General features: G+C 43.1%; 1 long non-coding RNA gene across 1 annotated transcript; it reads left to right on the plus strand.

Moving 5' to 3' along the window:
* The first annotated feature begins 1894 nt into the window (after positions 1-1894).
* On the plus strand, positions 1895-6757 carry LOC124163703. The gene is made up of 3 exons (XR_006865831.1): positions 1895-5858; positions 5974-6106; positions 6214-6757. It is a non-coding gene; the product is annotated as an uncharacterized LOC124163703 (long non-coding RNA).
* The last annotated feature ends 10683 nt before the right edge of the window (positions 6758-17440 follow it).

The raw sequence follows: 17440 nt of genomic DNA on the forward strand, positions 1-17440 counted from the left end.
CCTTGCCCGCCACGTACCCCACTGGGTACAGCAACGTGCCGCCGTGGTTAATTCCCCGGCCAGCTTTGAGACTTGATCTTACTCGCTGCTCTAAATCTACTACTATGCCGGGAGAATACCAACAACTTTTCAAGGAATTCCGCGCCGAAAACTCCGAATCTACGTTCGTATACACTGACGGTTCGAAATCGGATACCGCCTGTGGGTGCGCTGTGGTATCCCCATATCATGGAGTCCTTAAGGCAAAATTGCATCCGTACTGTTCCATTTTTACGGCTGAGCTCACTGCCATTAGGATTGCTCTCCGATCCATTAAAAACAGTGTTGCGTCATTTATGATCTGTACAGATTCCTACAGTGCTCTCCAATCCATATCTCGTTATTCTCCTTGTCACCCCATTGTTCAGGACATACAAAGCACTCTGTTATCCCTGAGTAAAAAAGGGACCACTATAAGCTTCGCTTGGGTCCCTGGACATGTGGGCATACCAGGGAATGAGAAAGCAGACTCTGCAGCCAAAGATGCGCTCAGGTCTCCGGATACAGATTTTCAGTTAATGCCAGCGGAAGATTTAGGGAATGCCATGAGGGGTATGATTAGACAAAATTGGAAGACGCAATGGCTCGAAATCCAAAATAACAAACTTCGGGAAATTAAGCCCGTAATAACTGCGTGGCAGACCTCTATAAGAAATGTCCGCAGGGAGGAAGTGGTTTTAACACGCTTAAGAATTGGTCACTGCTTATTAACCCATTCATACCTCTTCACCGAAGAGAGAATACAGCCCCAATGCTTAAATTGCGATTGTCCACTAACAGTGCGACATATCCTGACGGACTGTGCAAGATATCGTACTGCACGGGTGAATCACAACCTCGGAGTCAACCTAGCTGAGGTACTAGGAGACACTCCCGAAAACATTTCCCGACTGATAGCATTCCTACACTCAACTCGACTTTTCAATAAAATATAAATGATACCTCTTGTAAATTATTGACACGTTAATTTCAGAACGGGCCTAATCCCCTTTACCAATACCAGTCAGTGAGTGGTGCAAAATGGCCTTAGCCGCCGACGCACCCTATAAAATAAACACTACTACTACTACTACCTTTTGAAGTCAACTCTGAGTAAAAGGTACTGGCATACAACCTATATTCAGTGTGGCAGTGGATGGCCTAACCCACACCAGCCCAAATAGTCCAACACGACAGAGCAGCGTCCGACTTTGCTCAGCGCTATGAAGGGGTTGCACTTGTTTTTAAATCAATGACGATTGTCACTCGCTTTGTATCACTGTAATTCACTTTATAACCACATTCAAGTATCCCGAGGTGTTGAGGTTTTCGAGTCAGTGGCAGCAAGGGCTTACACACGGCTTGTTCCACCTCTTCAATCTCCGGCGTGATGGACGGCTCGTAGGACGGACGTGTGTACCGACGGCTATGGGTTGGCCTAGGCGAGTACGGTCGTGAACCGCGATGATGGGACGATCATCTCACCCCACCTATCCCCAGCATCCAGAAGGAACCTCTAGGCGTTTCCAGGGCTGTGGGATGACTGGTGAATGTCCTTTCAGTGCTGGGCTCTTTCTGTTTTCCCCTGGAAGGGGTAAAGACGGAGAGAAAGGGGAGAAGCAGGAAGGGGAGGAAAAGATGGTCGCCTCGCGCTGACGCTCGTATAAGGTGTGGATACTGTCGCGGCCCTCCCGACTTGCACGAACAATAGAGGTTTATACGCAGAGCAAGACATACACCGTCTATCGAATATTTTATCAAAGAGATTTAAAATGAGATTATCGTTGAAGTCGTGGTCTGCGCTGAATATATTTAAAACTTTCTTCATGGAAAACTCTTCTTCTTTCCCCGTTTAACGGTAAGCTAGGAATACGGATGTGTAAAGACCGCACGTTGCTGAAGTCCAGCTCTGGAGATGTCGTTTTCCAGCGTTGAATTCCACATGCTTCTTCTCTAGACATACACCCTCTCTCTCGGGAAATAATTTCAAGTCTCTTTCTTTACCTTCCTCTAATATTAGATCCCAGAGAAACCGCCTTTTTTACTTCGTTGGTAACCCATGTCCCCACTAGCTTTCTTTCTTCTTGTGTGTGAGAGCATGCCCCCTGGTTTTCATCTAGCGCACATTTATGGAACAGCGGAAAGAATAATTTTCCATTGGCCTTCATTGGCAATACTGCCAAGTACAGGTCGGTAGGAGGAGGAACATCACAGCACACCAATCCTTCAATCTCTTCGAGGCGAGGACAATCTTCGCCCACGTATAGCCGTAGAGGGTATGCCTTATACTTGTTTACATAAGGATATGGTGAGCAGATGTCGATGCATTTTATTTCTTCCCCCTCCGACTCATTAGCCCGGTGATAAAGTTTTATTGCGTGTGTTTGCCCTCCGTAGAAAGCGTCCCGGGGGTTTAGAGAACTTCTTTCACATATCGGATGCTCCCTCAAGTACTGTTGCAACTCGCTCTCTTTTTTTACCTCCCTATCGAACTCGCACTCCCACTTTTGGATTACACTGTTGCCCCTTTGACTGAAAATTTTCAATTTTCTCTCAGTTGTCTCGAACCTCAACTGCACGGTTTCTTGAGAGTTTTTGTGAACGGGTTCGTGTCTATTTGGAAAACAGCTTGGGCAGCCATGATAAAAGCACCCGTTAAATTCGAAAATTGTCTTCGAATCTGGGGTTTGCAAGTACCCGTCAACCTTTTTCCCCTCCCTCCTCACTTCTTTTCCATTTGCAGCATGCTGAATCACTTGACCGCGACTTCGCTCCTCGGACAGAAGCCACTTAATGGCCTTTTGCGATTGAACGTCTGCCCATCTGTATCCCCTAGGAGGTATAATGGCTATCTCATCAGCTTTCAAGTATTTCTTCTGAAAAAACATACATACAAGCGCTGGCAATGGTCAACGCCTCTCTGAAGGGATCCGTGTCGTTTAGGCTGAGAAAATCTTGCCTGAACTTTGAACAGGCTATGCGAAGAATATTCGCGTGTTGCACGCAATACTTCTCGATTTCTTCGTCCATTTTGAAAACGTAATTTTTTTCCGTCATCTTTGTGCCAACTTGGAAATATTTCTGCATCTCTCCTGGTCATCTGTTCTACACCGTAGTCAGCAGGTGGCGGCATAGGTCCGTCGTATCTATTGTTGGCATTCTTATTAAACAGGTGCGGGAAGTATCCTTTCGCTAAGGAGTCATCTAATCCCAGCGTCTGCGGAAGTTTCGATATAGGCATCGTAAGAAAATTGGGTGAGTCGATGAATTTAAGCCCCTCAAATTCTAAAGATATCAATTTGGCCCCTGTAGAAATTATTTCCGGCTGCCAGTTCATTTTTTCCACCATTGTTTTTATGACGAAGTGGCTGTTATTACCCTTGGCGTAATGTGCTACGCAAATTATCTCCTTAAAACCCTTATTCCTCATGACCACTACGGATTTTAAATAGTGGAGGACCGGTTCCGAGTCACGAAATATCTCCTGCCTTTCTCCGAATTGCGTGCAAGCTTGCATAGATGCATCATTTATGCACTCACCACAACATTTTTGTGCGACAAGGTTAGGGGTATGGAGAAATTGTCCAGTTCTTTCAGGGAGAGGTGTGTCCTGTCTACACTCTATATCTTAAAAAATAAAGAAAAACTTTGTCGTAGGCTTGTCTTGTTTCACCTTTGGCAACATGTAGCATTTTCTGTCAGACACATGCCTACTCTTACATATCTTGCAATAGATATCGTCACAAGCATGGTTTGATTTCGCGTGTTCCAATCTGTACACTCTTTGACTGTTCATGCAGTATTTTAAGACGTCGCACGGCGCCTTTCCTCTACCCCTCCTCTCTAAATGTTGCGTGAAACATCTTACTCCATAAAAGCTTCTGTTGCACACTTCACAATTCACATTTGGTTCGCATGTATCGCATGGCAGCGATCTCATACATCTGGAGCACTCTGATGCGCATTTATGCTCGTAGAGATGAGAAAAGCCTACCCGACAAGGCCTGCAGTAATAATCGTAACTGAAGGCCCCTTTTGGGGACACAGTATAATTGAAATGTATATCTCCATAAATTAAGTCGATGTGTCTCCTTGCACTCAATTCTTCTGCCGGAGTTGACGGTCCTTCGAAGAGCACTTCTTTTCCCCTACGGTCCCCAAAAACTGTTAAACTGTAAGACGGAAGTTGGTCTTGGAAGGACTTGAGATGCTCCAGTCCACCGCCGTTATTTAAATTTACCCCTGAAACTTCACACAGCTCTTCAGCCCTCTGCGTGTGTAAACCACCACCTCTTCATTGCTTTATAATTTTGGCGTTGTCTTCATGACGTGAAATCCCCACACATATTGCCCTAGCCAAGCAGAGGTTGTACCTGTTAGAAATGACAACAATTGATTTCTTTGATTCACAAAAGTCTTGGAAAGAACACGAATTAGCAGTTAAATAACTTTCTAATGAAAACAATTTAGTAAACTTAAATGTTCGAGGATGATCTTTTTTATATTTATAGAGAATGGGGAGGCTTACAGTTATTAAACGCATTATCATATTTGAGTTTTTATTTTTGTGTATGAAATAAATATAATAATAACGATAAAACAGAACACACCCTCTTGTGCTCCCCGTTGAGGTTCTGCAGATGGTTCCGCCAGCCCGCTTTCTTCGGAAGAAAAATCCGCGCTCAATTCATTCATCACGTTAGCTGTCAGAGCGTCTGATGACCTGGGCTGTATACAGGGTCTATTTAACTCATTTGAGAGAGATGAACTACTCCTCTGATCTTAACGGGGAGAATTATCAGAGCTGGTGGCGCCACAGAACAATTCTTCAGTTAAAAAAGGAGGCGTTTCATGGCGAAGGGGAAGGAATGAATTTTCTAAAGACTAAGGCTTGGGAGTCGATATTAAAAGGAGTTTCTTCGAATCCAGGTAGAACATAAGGAGGGAAAGCATCCAATCCGTGAAATTCATCTAAGTCGCTAGAGTGAGCAATATTTCCTAGTAGGTCAAAATTCACTCTTTCAAACCCTGGCTGTGGACGAGTTGTATTTAAAGAGCTTGATGAGCTAGAGGTAGAGTTGATGTTTTGCATTGACGATGTAGGGAATCCATCGTCCACAACCGGTAAGACAGAATCTGATGTCGGAAACACGGATTGATTAATCTCTTCTGCTGCTTGCGATTTCATCAAAGAGTCCACAAATCCACGATCAAGCTTGGGAAAAGGAGAAGCATTGCTTGACGAAGCAGGTAAAACATGGTGAGTCTCATTTTCCGCATTTGAAAAATTAGGCGGGACGTTTAACACCTTAGGGACAATTGAGTCTGCAATCGAAGCGGTCTGAGCTTTCTTCACATCTTCAATTATATTAATCAGGTCGTCTACTCCCACGTCATCCCCAAGCACAATTGTTCATGCCGTCGTGGGAAAATTCTTTGGACCTCCGATAAAGCGGCAATGCAATAGTGGAGGGTCATCGACGTAAGGCGCTAAACACAGCAGGCCCTTTTCTCAACTCCCCTTCTCTCACCATGACGTCGGTGCTAAACCTTACCGATCCGTGACTGAAAGGTTACTGCAGAGCTGTTAAGAGATGGTCATCAACAAATATAGAAAGGCATCCGTATTTAGACAATGCTTCCCAACTCCCTCCCTTCCTTTCTCTCAATAATGTACCTACCCCGTTTTTACTTCCCTACCATTGATGAAAGGACTGTGAGTGGGTCTCAATTGTCCATCACCCGTCGGACAGAAAGCACCCATCGACCCACAACATTGGCAATCATTGAAATGGACGACAAGTGTGAGAATTCATTCTTCTGAGGAAATTGAACGAGAGGTATGCACATAGTCCTTTAAGTGTAGGAAGGCGCTCGTAATTAGAAAACGCTTTTAGCTCCCTGCCTTTCTCTCACTAATGTACCTACCCCGTCTTTATTTCCCCGCCCTTGCAGAAGTGACAAGAGCGGATCTCAGCTGACCCTCGCTCGTCGAACGGAAAGCACCCATCCAAGACCATCAGCATTGGCAATTATTGAAATGAACGACAAGTGTGAGAATTTCACTCCCGAGGAAATTGAACGAGAGGTAATCACGTTGTCATTTATGCTCTTACGGTCATTGTTACCAATCAATGTATTCGATTTTCAACTCCACGAGTCCAGCACTGATTACTTATAATTCCTTTATTTAAGATTCAAGCTGCCAACCTTTATAGCTGAGAAGATGATGATTACTCGGATTATGACCACCATCTTCTATCAAGAACGGCTTTCGATGCTCTACGCCCGTTACAGCAAAACAGAGTTTCCGGATGGCTTCTGGTCACCGAATCGCGAGGTACTTGCGGTTGAAATGAATACAGCGGAGATCAGCAGCACGGCGGAAACCGTAATCATCGACGCTGCGACGAATGATGATGATACAGAGGCCGACATCCAAGACAGTCTTGATGCTCTCATTTGAACAATCAGAACCACTTTCCAGTGATTACTGTAAGTGTACCATCTGTGATAGCTGTGCCAAGAATATTGCGCGTGCTGTTGTTTCAAGTGACCATACCGAAAGAAAAAAACAATTTTTCAAATACGAGCGAGTTCAATGCAGTCGAAATCCCAAATTGCCACGAGTGTAAGTATGTGCAAAACATGCCTTAATCTGGCTTGTCACGAAATAGTTTCGAACTACAGAGACATTTTTCAGTGCAACGAACTAGTGACTCTGGAATCAGGATTTCATTTTAATATTTAACTGTAAAAATAAATGAATTACTCGAAAAAAATGAAATCTCTGCCTTTCCTTCCAATTACCTGGCTGGCGCTCACATTTCTTATCATCTGTGTGATTGCAACGCCTGTATTGGTGGATTTAGATCATAATTTCGCCGTTATTTAATTGTGAATGATATCAAATGGGCTATGGGTTCTATAATGATATGAGGTTGCGGATTAAGATTGTTTCGAAGATGCCAAATATTTCTTTTATTGCGACAAATAATAGGGACACTAACGTGCATGCTGCAATTCCTCACCTGCGCCATGCGGTTCCCTTTCTTTTTTTAACAGTTGCTCATCTTCAGAATCACCCTCTTCATCACTTAAATTTCTTAATTTCGCCACTGGAATCTTATTAGCAGCGATTATATTCCTTAGCTCTTCCATTGTATCCATAGTACAATAAAATATTTAACGCTCAACTTCATGGAATAGACTATTAATATTGAAACATTGTAATACATTGGAATTTATTTCTTGGCGGGTACAGTTAATTTGTAGCGCTGAGAGTGAACTAAGGGTGCTGTTTATGACACATTGCAGGGAATACGTGTACCTTCACAAAGAGAGCAAAACGTAATACATTGCACTTACCTGCCATTAGAAGGATTTGTGATTTATAATAATTCTCCTTGATTTCGCCGGTTTGTCCCTTCTTTATCCTTTCTTCCTCATTCGCACTCCAGAAAGTCATATATACTTTCTGCTTGCTGAAATCTTTTGTGGAAATCGGAGCGAAATTGAGAATTTTCGAGGTATGAACAATAGATCGTATATCGTCCTTTAGATACTTCACGTATGCGAACATATTTTCCATTTGCGAGACAACAGCGATTACCCGAAAAACAATACCGTTCTTGGCGATCTCGTCAACGTGGTCGACCGTTCAGCGTACAGCGAGCGTTGAAAATTGTCAACTGTTTAAAAAAAGAATGTCGAAATTCGTAGCAACAATGGCGTGAATGGTGAATTTTTGTGTATGTAGGGTTCTTGGGTGTGGCCATGCATGAATTGAGCATCTCGTATTCCTGAATGTTTCAACTTTGCTTCTCTCTTCAGTTTTTGGTGGCCACTTCTCTACTTGAAGGAATGGCAGACTAGCCAAGATAAGAAATATATTGTATGATGGGGAAACCGGCGTACAGTGGGCGGAAGTCGAAAAATTGTGGCCAAAACCTCTGTGGAAGAATTTTTGGCTAATTTGTGGTGATTCTAGATGTTTTTGATCCGAGGAATCAAATTTTAGTGTTTTTAGGACTATCTCTACAAGAAGATGCTCTAAATCAAAATGGCGGAGAGGCCGTTTTTGCGTCATCCGATGGGTTGGTCTAATTTTTGGAAATTTACCCCTAATATTTTTCCATTAGTGTAATATTTTGATATTTTCTTCATAAGTCTTCTATTTGCAACACGAATTAGCAGTTAAATAACTTTCTAATGAAAACAATTTAGTAAACTCTTAAATATTCGAGGATGATCTTTTTTATATTTATAGAGAATGGGGAGGCTTAAAGTTATTAAACGCATTATCATATTTGAGTTTTTATTTTTGTGTATGAAATAAATATAATATTAACGATAAAAACAGCAAGTTAGCGCATGAAAAGTCAAAATCCAGATCTGATCCAAAATCTTTCTCTTCAGCATCTGAATCAATTTCTTCGTCAAAAGAAGTTTTCTGACTTGGCCAGTAATATTATTTGTATTTTTACCAAATTTTGGATTAGATGAAATATATGGGTCGCATGTAAGAAGTATTCCGCGAAAAAGGTCGTGATTAGTCGCTAGTCTGGATATTTTTCGTGAGTGATGCTCTCTTAATCGTCGAATATCTTCATCTGCTTCTAAGGCCTCCTCGGAAAGCTGGCCAATACGAATAATTGCGTCCTTAATAACTGCCGCACCGTGAATCAAAACTTAATGCACAGTAGGTGGCATATAGAACCACGAATAAATGTTGAAATAAATTTTGGCCGTGGAACAACAATATTTAGTAAATACAGCCTAATGTATTTGCAGCTAACAGATAGCGTTTCATGCTGCTCGTTTCTGCCAATGCATCGCATACCTAACAAACCAAGCAATGAAAGAATTTAGGTATGAGTTGAAGAGTAAATAATTGATAAAAACTTGTTATTATCATTTGCTTTGTATGCCATATCTTTCCATCAATCACGAAGCAATAATTTGAAAGTCACCAAAATACTGACGATCTGAATTGGTCAAAGATTCTTAATCTGCTCATTTATATACCTTTCTTCTTCCACAGAAACCTCTCTCGTTACTCGGGTCCATTGAATTCTTATTGGTCTACAAAATCTGGTCGATGATGGGCGAGGATTAGACCATAAAGATTTACCTGTATCAAAAAACTATTATTTACGTTTCAGAATGGGAACGTTGCGTGGTGCTAATACTACTATTTCTAAATGTGCTTACCTGATGTAGTGTTTAACAAGTGTAGTGGTACAAGGGAGGTCGCGAACAAGCTTTCGTATCTTACTTTAGGATTCTCACATGTTTGCTTGTACTGGGAATGGCCAGAACTTCTGTTAAAACCCCATTTACATATTAGGATTGGTTGTTGGGGCAGTCTTTAAAAAAATAAGTGAAGATATTATCCTAGAGGCTGTGTGACTTAATAGAGACTGCTAGTTAACTTCACATTTTTCCTCAGAAATAGATATCCCTTAGGATATGGTGAACTTTTTGCCAAACTGATTTGCTCGTAACTTGGGTATATTTTGTGGCCATATTTTCTCGCCGTTTCACGAATTAATGTATACTGCGTCTTTGTCAGATGGCCCGTTACAATAAGGGAAACAGCCTCTTCCCCCGATAATTCTGTTGGGGCTATTTCTTTACTTCTCCATTTGTCAAGTATGCTCTTGGCCCTAGTTGGTGCAATTTTTGTTGCTAATTTAGCAGTTTTTTCTGCAGCATCATCTTCTGTGACACGTAACTGCATTGAATTTGCCACACATAATTCCTTTTTCTTAGTGCTGCTTCTCACATTCTTCATTTTTTCTTCTTTTGGACCTGTCACTTGCTCTCTCAAAAGGCGTCAACGGTCTTCCTCCACTTGTAACCAATATTGAGGAATTAATTTTAGGAAAAGGCATTTTATGACCAATACTCCTTGCACGTGCCCCTAAAAGCTTTGGCACGCAGGAACCAGTTGCCGCTGTAGACAAAAGATGGCAAGGGACAGTGATAAGGGTATTTATTGCCGTCTGGGTGAACCGCGGACAAAGTATGAACACTGCGGATTTCTAGGAAAGGATTAAAACACAGCTGGGAATAGCCCAAAAAGGATGAAAGGGAATATGTGAAAAATGCGAAGTAAACGGCCAGTGTGATTGCAATCCTAGAACTAGACAATCAGAACACCCTCTGTCCCGAGCGCTGCGACGCCGCTCCGCTACGCGCCGTGCGTTATTTTACATTTTTCAACAAAAGTGGAAAAGTTGCAAGTATGCGCAGGATTTTATCATTCCGTTACATAGTATAAACATCACTGTAACTGTTAATGAAAATATCTCCGCGGAGATAAGTAAGTTTATCTCTGATTTAATTAAAATTTAAACAAAAAACAGGTAATTTTTAATTATTATACTATGGTCATTCTGAAAGTGTTGTTTTCTACGATGAATAGCGTAATAGTATCTAAAAAATATATATTATTATTTTATATTCGACAATAGAACAATATTTATGTTTTGTTTACACACCAGGGCAACAAACAGAGCCTTTTTGAAAAAAAAACGTAGATTTGGATTTTGCGTTTTTTAATCACTTTTCGAGGGATATTACACGTATAAAGAGCATAAATAAATTTTAAAAAGTTAACGTATTTGGGTGCATAGACATTCTAGAACAACACTACGCAACTTTGGATGAAAAAAAATAGTGAAAAATTGGGGTTTTGGCTAGCTTATTTCGATTTCCGCCCACTGTGCGGTGTGGCTCTCATGAAGGTGTATCACTCCAAGAAGAGCAGAAGGTTTGCCACGATACTTACAACACCGTTTTGCTGAGTGTTGTCTTCTAGGGGTACCAATGGAGGAGATTGATGGAAAATGTGTATTTATAGAAATAGATTCTTCTATATTTATTGGTAAATTACCTACCAAAATTGAAAATGAATGAAAATAAACATGTCGCAGCTTCAGCGACATCCGGAGGTGGGAGGGAGACCCACCCCGGCCCACGGGATCGCTTAATCATGGTGGAAGGAAAGACTAGTCGAGGTTAAGTTTAAAACACCCGGGGGTGCGTTTATTGGGTACTTTCCCCTACAAGATTGAGTACAAAGGGGGGTGGCGAGGTCCGCGGCACGGCTACTGCTTCCGCGGGGCTTGGCCTGGATCGGTCCGGAACGGACTCTCTGGGGATCTCCGGGGATCCACGACAGCTCTGGCGGGGGTTCCGGCGTTAGCGGCGGGTCCACGAGCCGCAGGCAGGATGGCGGTGTCAGTGGTCACCGGCCACGTGCTCCGTCTCAGCTCCGATCGTCTGGTTCTGCGGGCGGCTTCCGGCTGCGGCGTTGTCCGGGGCATCCGACCGAAGTAGGGGTGTCTAAGCCCATAGGGAAGAATGACCGACGAGGATGTCAATCGACTTCTTTCCCAAGGCACCCTTGGGCAGGGGACGAAACGTCTAAACCATCAGGGAAGAATGACCTACGAGGATGTCAATCGGCTTCGCTCCCTTAGGCTTCCTCCTCAAAGGAAGAAAGACCGACGAGGGTGTCAATCAGCTTCCTTCCTCCTCCACACTGCTTTCCCTCCTCCTCCTCCACCTCAAAATCGACGGGCTTATATACCCGCGGATGGTCCAGCTGCCGGTGGAGTATATATACCACCTCTTCAGCGGCGATGATTTACGCAGAGTGCGTAATCAGGGCAAAATGGCGATACAAGTGTAAAGGGACCAGTGTAACCTTTCCATTGTTAGTGAAGGAGAATTAGAAAGACAGGCTTCTAGTTAGCGCGTGCAAAAGCACTCTAAAATTAAGAAGACTAAATTTAAACGGCGTCGGAAGCCGGTGGCCCTGATTGGCCCAAAACATAACATTCCAATTTAAACATTTTTTCTTTGATTTTCACAGTTATATCATTTTTTTGGTGCATAATTTTGCATTTTGTTCAATTTTATTATATTTTTGTACATATTTTGTCAATTTTATCATTTTTTTGGTTTTGAACAATTTATGTATATGTTTTTTTGTTTAAAGTATTTTCATTTTTTTCAACCACAAGAAACATATATGACAATAACAACAATAATGAGTTAAAGAAATGACATAAAAAAGAATTCGGTATTAGCGAAGTAAGATTTCTGTTGGAAGTCTTTAGCTTTTTAAGTATTTAAACTGTACTGGGTAATCCCATAATTATTAGTCGGGGCAGTTGGGTCCAATTTCCCCTCCCCTCTCTCCCCCTCCCTCGGGTCATTGACCTTCCGACAGTTTGGGTCCCCTCCCCAGGTGAATGACCGATGGCATTGGGGCAGTTGGGTCCACTAGTTCACTTGGACATCCTTTCACTTATTTTTGGCGGTCCTTACGTCATCTTTGCCATCCCCTACGTCACACTGATGGTGCTCATTAGGTAAATGCCACACGCAGCCCAGTTTCCCTTTATGCTCCGCGACGTCACCGCCTTCCCATGTTGCCGCATGCATTATTAGAATTAATTAAGAGGCTAAAAAATTTTGGCTCGTAGATGTCTCGAACGTGGGCCTCGCGGATGGTAACCGGAAACACCATTTGGTACAGGTAGGTGAGGACACTGTGGTATGAGAAACCAGGTGCTTCAGAATCGAGGTTCCTCCGGTATTAATCTATTAGAGGTTTTATATCAAAAGGTTCATCAATAATAAATAGGCAATGAAAGTTTAGTTTTTCGAGAGGATAGTGGAATTAAAGACAGAGTACGTCTCGTAATATAGATCTCCGTTGAAAAGGAGGAAAGAAAAACCTCATCACGCTTTTAAAGTTAGCTGAAGTCTCAGTCTTTATTTAATTGAATCTGTGATAGGTCACATATTATGCATTAGTAAGAATTCTGATAGCGCCGGGCTATAACCTCAATTAAAATTGTTGATATTGAAAGAACGATTCGATACCTTTTGAACTCAAGCCAATCTACGTCGTCATTTGCTAAATTCTGGAAACACAAGGCACAAATGTATGCTTAAGTAATTACAATGAATCTTTCAGGTGTTCCTCCAATGAAAACTCACGAACTAGGAAAGAGTGCTTACTTTGTACTGCAGACTCATGAGTCCTTTCAATTACAAATTGCTAGATGGTAGTGAAACCAGCAGTCGCCGGTGAAGCGATGCCAATAAAAAGTTCTTCTTGCACGTTGCCATTTCGTAAAGCAGAAAAAATCTAAAGCAATGTAAATAAACCCATTCTTGAAAACTGTCACTTAGCAATTATCCTTGCTCACTACATAATGTCGCGGTAATTTAAAACTATCTCGCGGAAGACGTTGTTGACACAATTATCACACACAACACATTCATCACATGCAGAGGTCGGGAGATCAATGTATGTGCATCTCTCTTTCACGTTCGGATTGAAAATGTTTTTTCAAAGTTTCGAACATAATTTTATTAGAGCACTTAGTACACAGCTTGCAGATACAATAGCCGCTGGAAACGGGAATTGATAGCTGCGACGGGATTAGGAGACTTAAGAGTTACATTACAAGCATCAATTCGCTTGCACACATCACAATATAGGTATACCATTAATACTCTTCAAAGTGTAAATAATGACTAACTTGTCTGAAACACCTCACCATTCATAATGTGATACATACGATAAAAATAAAGAATCTCACTGACAAAAAAAGTCTGGACACAATGATAGACAGACTCATGAGTCCTTTCATCTACAAATTGCTAGACGGTAGTAAAACCAGCAGTCGCCGGTGAGGCGATGCAAATAAAAAGTTCTTCTTGCCCGTTACCATTTCTTAAAGCAGAAAAAAAATCTAAAGCAATTTTAATAAACCCATTCTTGAAAACTGTCACTTAGCAATTATCCTTGCTCACTGCATAATGTCGCGGTAATTTAAAACTGTCTTTTGGAAGACGTTGTTGACACAATAATCACACACAACACATTCATCACATGCAGAGGTCGGGAGATCAATGTATGTGCATCTCTCTTTCACGTTCGGATTGAAAATGTTTTTCAAAGTTTCGCACATAATTTTAGTAGAGCACTTAGTACACAGCTCGCAGGTACAATAGCCGCTGGAAACGGGAATTAATAGCTGCTACGAGATCAAGAGACTTGCTTGACTGTCGGCACTTATATCCACTATCCCGTTGTAGCTTTCGCCCGTGTTGACTATTATAGTGTCAGCAGAGCTGTCTGCAGACTCGTGTAAGGCAGGGGACCAGAAGCCGTCAGGAAAATCCCTTCCTGATTCAGTAGGCGTTGAGCAACGCCAATCGTCGGAGGACACACAATCAGAGTCGGAGAAATCCGAGTCCCAATCGTACAGTTGAACGGCGCGTATCTGAAATAAGGCGTCAATAATTACTTATTCCGTAGTTAAGAGGAATTGTGCATATGAAAAGAACGCATAAAATGAAAGCGTTCGTACCTCACGTTCAATTTCCTCGGCGGTATAATCCTGCTTGGCCATTTCAGCGGCTGAGGACTAACTCGTGTCGTACCTGCTTGTCGAATAAACTGACGCTGAATGAGAATTTTTGAAATATTCTGTCTGTAAGCGTGTGGAGCAGCAGAAACAGAAGTGGGTGTGGGGAAGTGGCATCGCATAGGGTGAAGGGGACGTCTTTAAGGTTCTCAAAGAATTGTAACCTAAATGGCATCTTAATTACACGACTGATACAATCACAACTGAAAGTATTGAGGAAACACCCCGGTACCTTCGAGGACACGGACGTGGGAATTCGGTGACATAGGATGAACCTTGTTGGAGGACTAAACGACATGCTTCGTGACGACCCTGAACGTCTTAGTCGGGTAATAAAATTTCTGAACACTATTGGTCTGCTGAATGAAATCTAACCCCGTTACACAATTTATATTCATGCACACACCTTTCTCACCTATTATTTTATATTCCGAGGAAATAAATATCCAGATTCCTTCAGGTTCAGGTTTATGACGTGATCCTCCCAAAATGAATTTTTACGAATGGAATGATGCGGTGCAAAATGACCTAAGATGTCGACGCACCCTAAAAACAACAACTAACTAACTAACTAACTAACTAACTAACTAACTCCAACCTCTTCGTCACCTCCGACAAAGCGGCCCCGCACGGGGGGAGGAGAGTTATCTCTTCCTTTGGGGAGTCGCGCCCACACGGACCCGAGCCCACCGAGGAGACAAGCTCGTAAAAAAACCCCGTCGCTCGCTCGGATAGTGTCCAGACAGCATGTGACTCTGCTGCTCTGAGTAGCCGTAAGATCTGGCGTCCAGAATCACCCACGTGTTTGCCGTGCGTGGAGACCCGTACGTGGGGGAGAAGGGGATCCTGGTGGGTGAGTTCTCCGGCACCCAGCTGGGCGTCGGATACCCGGTATGGGCCGGAGTTCAACACCCCACTTCGGCCCTGGATTCCCCGCAAAACGGGCGGCCGAGAAGAGCCCAGCTCGGTCAATCGGCTCCTGGCGGCTGGGGAGCTTGGCGGCTCCTTCCGAGCGTACGCCAGGACGGGTTAGTGCTGGAGATATGGGGGTCTCCGTAGGGCGGCTGAAGGCGTGTGGGTTCGGAGGGCCCCCGCGCTGGAGGTTCTAACCCGAAAGAGACCCCCTTTCGAAGGTTCCTATGTCCCTTGGGTAGCCCTGGCGACCACACCGAATCTCGGTGTGGCGTCCCGAATGTGTGGCTCCGTGGTGGGTGGGGAGCCCAGGGGATGAAATATAACGTAGTATGGAGTCTGAAATTCTTCCTCCACCAAAGAGATCCCGCCCGGACACGGGCGGAGGAGAACAGTTATTCGAAAGAGCAAAACGGTTTCTGTCATTGAAATGCTCCAAGGACGGCGAAAATTTGAAAAAGGTTTCTCCCTTCTTCATTAAAAAAGCACTTCAAGCCATCATTCCAGGAGAGCCAAACTCAGTAAAGAAACTAAGAGATGGTTCCCTACTAATCGAAACAGCCAATAACGTACAAGCCGAAAAATTGTTAAAAGTAGATAAGTTGCACGATATACCAATCAATGTCGAGATCCACCGTACTCTAAATACATCTAGGGGTGTGATCAGCCACTACGACCTACTATATGTCGAACCAGACGAAATTAAGAAGGAGATGGCTTCCCAGGGTGTCATTGATTGTCGACGACTTACAACAAAGCGTAACGGTGAAGTGATTAATACTACCTCGGTAATCCTCACGTTCGGTTTGGATAAAATCCCGAGCAAAGTCTACCTAGGCTATGAATCGGTACCTGTGAGACCTTTCTTTCCCAACCCGATGCGTTGCTTTCAATGCCAAAAATTCGGCCACATCGCACCGCGATGTGAGGGCAAGAACACCTGCCCGCGCTGTGGCAAGGACAAGCATGACGGTGAGAAATGTTCATCGGAGCCTTTCTGCGTCAACTGCGAGGGCACGCATCCATCGTACTCCCGAGATTGTCCCGTCATGAAAGATGAAAGGAGGATAATGGAAATAAAGACCCTGGAAAGAATCCCCTATTCCGAGGCACGAATGAAATACCGGTCACAGATGGCCCCAACATTTTCAAAATCGTATTCGCAAATAGTCGCAACCACCACTAAAAAAACTACATGTACCATCTCTACTCAGACTTATAATGATTTTCGCATTGAGAGCACGAAGATGCCCATACGAGAACAAAAAAAAACAGAAAAGCAAATTAATAAAGTCACAGACAGGAAAAGTCATTCTAAGGCGGTTTCCCCTAAGAAAAACCCAAAATCTACTTCTGAGGATGCTGGGAATAAGCGGGATAAAACACCCCCACCCACATCCTCTAAAGATGCACAATATGATGCCATGGAAGAAGACCTCTGTGTCTCGGACACAGAAGTGTTCCAGGCCAGGATAAAGCAGAGGAAACAGCGGTTAAAACGTTGATCCTCCGCTCACTGTGTACATACGTACATTTCCAGATTTTAACCTATTTATTTATTTATTTTAACAATTTAAACCATGAATTTTATTCTACAATGGAATATGAATGGTTTTTATAGGCACAAGGAGGAGCTGGTTGTTTTAATTAGAGACTATAACCCCGCCTGCATATGCCTGCAAGAGACGCATTTTAAGCTGACAGACAAGACCGTTTTAAAAGGTTTTAAATTTTTTAGACTTGACGACACCAGTGGTCAGCGAGCCCAGGGTGGAGTGGCAATTGCTATTCGGGAGGCCCTATACACCTCACGAGTGCAATTGGACACTCCGCTGCAGGCAATTGCAGTGACAGTACACGCACCCGAGGCAATTACTCTCTGCAACGTATATCTGCCGGAAGGTGCACCTGTGAGTCGAGTTAATTTAGAATCCCTCGTTCGTCAGTTACCTCGGCCCTATGTTTTAATGGGTGACTTCAACGCACACGACACCCTATGGGGTAGCACAAGAACTCAGTGCAATCAAAGGGGACACATAGTCACAAATTTT

The sequence above is a fragment of the Ischnura elegans genome, chromosome 8, assembly GCF_921293095.1.
Source record: "Ischnura elegans chromosome 8, ioIscEleg1.1, whole genome shotgun sequence".
In the NCBI taxonomy this organism is placed as follows: domain Eukaryota; kingdom Metazoa; phylum Arthropoda; class Insecta; order Odonata; family Coenagrionidae; genus Ischnura; species Ischnura elegans.